Genomic DNA, 6,106 nt, shown 5'->3' on the forward strand with positions numbered 1-6,106 from the left:
AGTTTGAATTACAAATAGCCAATTGGCTTATCTACCTCATCTATACTTATTATTTTTATTCACACAAATAGGGCACCAAAATTCTCTGGGAAATCAGCTGTGTACTGTCCAGGTACAAGAAAGAAGTTGTGTAAGATTCCCTGAGAGATTTAAAGCTATCAGCATGGTAACTTAGAAATAACCAACTGCAACTGTTCCATGGGGGCCCAAGACTCAGTTAATTACCACTGCTAAATTAATCCAAGAGACTCTAACCAAATGCCCAACTGAATTGTAAAAATAATCACTAAATAACCAAAAGGTCTTCCAGAAGACAAGAGAGCATCACTTGGACCTGTCTATAATAGCAGACGCTGAATTTCTCCTTTCTGGTTTCCTTCTAGTTCACCGGAAAGCTGGTTATCCCTAAGGAGAAATGGAAGGAAAAGGATTTCTGACCACAGGATCATCACCCAAAAATGAGGCTCTCCTTAGAGAGTGAGCCACACTTCCTGGAGAAAACACAGCAGCCCATGAATCATGAAATAGAAAAATCTGCAGGCTAACTGATGACTTGGCCTCAGAAAGAAAAGGAATCATGGGTAATCACCCTGGCAAAATGTATGAAGCTTTCCTGACAAAGCTAAAAGTAGAATTTACTGTCCAGCAATGCAAAACAATTCTTAAAAATGCAAAATATAGACATGATCTGAGTTCAAATTCTGACTTGCCATTTACTAGATGTGTCATCTTGCTGAGCTTATCTAAGCCTCAGTGTGCTTATCTGTAAGTGGGAGTAATCATAGAATTGTAGTAAGGATTAAATAAAATCATCTAAATTAAGTACTTAATTAAATAAGTTGCACATGGTACATGCTCTTAAAATGTCATGACTGACTATTATGTATGAAAGGTCCTTTTAACAGTGATCCCATGCACCAACCACTCCCAACTTGTGCTGAGAAATTTGGAAAACAACTGTATCATCAGAAAAAGCCTTGGGTTTTAAGATACTTCTCAAGGACTGGTCAAAAAACTGAAAGAACTGAGGGTAGCATCAGTGTAAGAAATTTGAAAGATGAAAGAGGAATCAAAATCCAGGAAGTGAGGAGCTGGTGTTATTAGATGGTGTCAGAGAATGGGTTTTGGCTTTTTGAGTGACTGTTTAAGATCTCAGAGCAGGGGCACCTGGGTGGCTCAATCTGTTAAGCATCTAACTCTTGATTTCGGCTCAGGTCATAATCTCACAGTTGGTGAGTTCAAGCCCCACATAGGGCTCTGTGCTGACAACATGGATCTTCCTTGCTGACAGCGCAGAAGGATTCTTCCTCTCTCTGCCCTTCCCCCGCTTGCACTCTCTCTGTCTCTCAAAATAAATAAATAAAAACTTAAAAAAAAAAAAGATCTCAGAGCAATGGATACCTGGCCAGAGATAAGGCTGGTGTATGGGAAAACCCACTGTGCATCAGTAGGAGAATGAAAAACATATGGTAGTCTATTCATATGATGGAATACTACTCAAAAATTTTTTTAAAAAGTACTACCTACACAACACTTGTATGAATTGCAAAAATATTGTGAATAAACGAAGCCAAGTACAAAAGTATATACTGCATGATTCTATTTCTATGAAGCTCTAAAAGAGTTAAAACGAATCTAATGACAACAGAAAACCAAACAGCAGTTTTTTCTAGAATGGAGATGGGGGATGGGATTGACAGGAATAGGGAATTTGGGGAGTAAAGGAAATGTCCTGTGTGCTGTTTTGGTGGTAGTTTATCAAAATTCATTGAACTGAGCTATTTGTATTTTACTATATCCTATTATCACTCAATTAAATACAATATAATGAGAGCAAAATAAAGATGTTTCAGATTAACAAAGACTGAGACTGAAAGAATTTACCATTCACAGGCCCTCCTTGAAAAAGGTACTAAAGGATATTCTTTAGAAAGAAGAAAATTAAATGAAAAATGAAAGTAAATGAAGCAAATGAAATGAAATGAAATGAAAAAATGAAAGTAAAGAAGCAAAAGGAACTAGGGAAGCATCAAGAATGCATAAAAGAATGCCAAAAATATTCACTCACCTTATGTGAGTATGGTTTTTTTATGTTTGTTTATTTATTTACTTTGAGAGAGAGAGAAAAGGAAGGAGGAGCAGAGAGAGAGAGAGAGAAAGAGAGAATCCCAAGAAGGCTCCACACTGATATATTTAAGAGAGAAATATATATTTGACTAAATATATTTGACTAAATATGACTAAATATATATTTAACTAAAAATATTACTATGTAGTGATAAAATGAATAATGTTTTCAGAAATATATAATCATCTTATACCTGTATATACTGAATACCATAGCTTTGAAATATATAGAGGGGCACCTGGCTGCCTCAGTCATAAGAATATATGACTCTTGATCTTGTGGTAATGAGTTTGAGCCCCATGTTGGGTATAGAGATTACTAGATAGATAGATAAAATATATTTAGAAAAAAACTCACAAGTAAAAATGAACAAATCCATAATCATTGGGGAAAGATTTTAACATCTGACTATAAATGCTATATAAAATAGTAAGCAGTAAATAATTAGTACCAGAACAATTAGCAAACTTCACCAAATGAACTACAACTTATATCCTACACCAAAATTTAAAGAATACATTTTGTTTTCAAGAACATATGAATAATTTACCAAATATTGACAGGATACTTGCTCACAAAGCAGGATTTAATAAAGTCAAAACATTCTGTACCATACAGACCACATTTTGTGACCAAAGTACTATAATATTAGAAATGAATAGTTTAGAAATAAACCTCAAAACCATGAATGTTAGGAAATTTTAAAATATCTTGTACATAATTTATAGGACTGAAAATAAATCATAAAGGACAGTATCACTATTCAAAACTGAATGACAATAAAGGTACTACTTATCAAAATTGTTGTATGCAACTCAATACTCAGTACGAAGAGGTAATTGTTGCCTTAAATACATATACTAGGTAAGAAGAGAAATCAAAAGGCTATGGCTTCAGCATCTAACTCAAAAAATTGGAAATTGAAAACAGAAACCCAAGTTAAGGAGTAGAAAAAAAGAAATGAAAATGAAAAGAGCAGAAGTTCATCATATAGAAACAAAGAACAAAATAAAGAGGGTCAACAGGACCAATGCCTGAGTCTTTGCAAGGATCAAAATGAAGCCAATCCTCTAGCAAGACCAAATAAGGAAAAGAACCAAGGTACATTGATCATATTAGACTTTAAAAAAGATATAAAATTACAGATACATTAGAAATGTAAACTGTCTTAAGAGAATGCTTGAACAACTTGATGCCAATAAATTTGAAACCTAAAAAAAGGCATACATTTTTCAAAAACAACATTTGAATTATCAAACTCTCATAAAAAATATAGAAATCCTAAACAGACTTATGATTACTAAAGCACTTGAATCAATAACTAAAAACCTATGATCTACCCTCCCTCCAAAAAAAGGGCAATAATGATTGCACAAGTAGATGCCAAACCTACAAGGAACAAGTATTTCCTAATTTATACAAATATCACCAAACATATAGAAAGAGAACTCCCCAACATGGAAGCCAATGAAAATGAAAACACAACAACCCAAAACCTCTGGGATGCAGGAAAGGCGGTTATAAAAAGGGAGTATATAGCAATCCAGGCCTTCCTAAAGAAGGAAGAAAGGTCTCAAATACAGAACCTAACATTACACCTAAAAGAGCTGGAAAAGGAACAGCAAATAAAGCCCAAAAACAGCAGAAGAAGGGAAATAAAGATTAGAGCAAAAATCAATGATATCAAAATCAAAAAAAAAAAAAAAAAAAAAAAGAACAGATCAATGAAACCAGGAGCTGGTTCTTTGAAAGAATTAACAAAATTGATAAACTCCTAGCCAAATTGATCAAAAAGAAAAAGGAAAGGACCCAAATAAGTAAAATCATGAATGAAAGAGGAGAAATCACAACCAACACTGCAGAAATACAAACAATAATAAAAGAATATTGTGAGCAATTATATGCCAACAACTTGGCCAATCTGGAAGAAATGGACAAATTCCTAGAAACACATAAGCTACCAAAACTGAAACAAAAAGAAATAGAAAATTTGAACAGACCTATAATCAGTAAAGAAATTGAATCAGTAATCAAAAATGTCCCAACAAACAGGAGTCCAGGGCCGGGTGACTTTCCAGAGGAATTCTACCAAACATTTAAAGCAAAGTTAACACCTATTCTTTTGAAGCTATTCCAAAAAATAGAAATGGAAGGAAAACTTTCAAAGTCATTCTATGAGTCCAGCAATAATTTGATTCCAAAACCAAACAAACACGCCACTAAAAAGGAAAAACCACAGACCAATTTCCCTGATGAACATGGATGCAAAAATTCTCAACAAGATACTAGCAAACCAGATCCAACTATACGTTAAAAGAAGTATTCACCACGATCAAGTGGGATTTATTTCTGGGGTGCACAGCTGGTTCAATACCCACAAATCAATCAATATGATACATCACATTAATAAAAGAAAGGATAAAAACCACATGATCCTCTCAATAGATGCTGAAAAAGCATTTGACAAAATACAGCATCCTTTCTTGATAAAAACCCTCAAGAAAGTAGGGATGGAAGGATCATACCTCATCATCTTAAGGCCATATATGAAAGACTCCCTGCTAATATCATCCTCAATGGGGAAAAACTGAGAGCTTTCACCCTAAGGTCAGGAACATAACAAAGATGTCCATTCTCACCACTGTTATTCAACATAGTGTTGGAGGTCCTAGCCTCAGCAATGAGACAAAACAAAGAAATAAAAGGCATCCAAATTGGCAAGGAGGAAGTCAAATTTTCACTCTTCTCAGATGACTGATACTCTATGTGGAAAACCCAAAAGACTCCACCAAAAAACTGCTACAACTAATACATGAATTGAAGGATATAAAGTTGAAGGATATAAAATCAATGTACAGAAATCAGTTGCATTTCTATACATCAATAATGAAGTAGCAGAAAGAGAAATCAAGGAATTGATCCCATTTACAATTGTACCAGAAACCACAAAATCCCTAGGAATAAATCTAACCAAAGAGGTGAAAAAATCTATACACTGAAAACTATAGAAAGCTCATGAAAAAAATTGAAGATGCAAAAACAGGAAAAACTTTCCATGCTCATGGATTGGAAGAACAAATATTCCTAAAATGTCGATACTACCCAAAGCAATCTACATATTCAGTGCAATCCCTATCAAAATAACACCAGCTCATTCTTCACAGAGGTAGAACAAACACTCCTAAAATTTGTATGTAATCACAAAAGACCCTGAATAGCCAAAGTAATCCATAAATGAAAATCAAAACTGGAGGCATCACAATTCTGGACTTCAAGCTGTATTACAAAGCTGTAATCATCAAGACAGTATGGTACTGGCACAAAAACAGACACATAGATCAATGGTACAGAATAGAGAACCCAAAAAGGGACCCACAAATGTATGGCCAACTAATCTTTGACAAAGCAGGAAAGAATATTCAATGAAAAAAAGACAGTCTATTCAGCAAATGGTGTTGGGAAAACTGGACAGTGACATACAGAAGAATGAACTTGAACAACTTTCTTACACCATACACAAAAATAAACTCAAAATGGATGAAAGATCTAAACATTAAAACAGGAAGCTATCAAAATCCTAGAAGAGGAAACAGGCAAAAACCTCTTTGACCTCAGCCACAGCAATTTCTTACTTGACATGTCTCCAGAGGCAAGGGAAACAAGAGCAAAAAATGAACTATTGGGACCTCATCAAAATAAAAAGCTTCTGCAAAGCAAAGGAAACAATCAGCAAAACTAAAAGGCAATGGATGGAATGGGAGAAGATATTTGCAATGACATGTCAGATAAAGGGTTAGTATCCAAAATCTATAAAGAACTTATCAAACTCAACACCCAAAAAACAAACAACCCAGTGAAGAAATGGGCGAAGGACATGAATAGACACTTCTCCAAAGAAGACATCCAGATGGCTGAACAGACACATGAAAAAATGCTCAACATCAGTCATCATCAGGGAAATACAAATCAAAACCACAA

The sequence above is a fragment of the Prionailurus viverrinus genome, chromosome B4 (genome assembly GCF_022837055.1).
Source record: "Prionailurus viverrinus isolate Anna chromosome B4, UM_Priviv_1.0, whole genome shotgun sequence".
Classification (NCBI taxonomy): domain Eukaryota; kingdom Metazoa; phylum Chordata; class Mammalia; order Carnivora; family Felidae; genus Prionailurus; species Prionailurus viverrinus.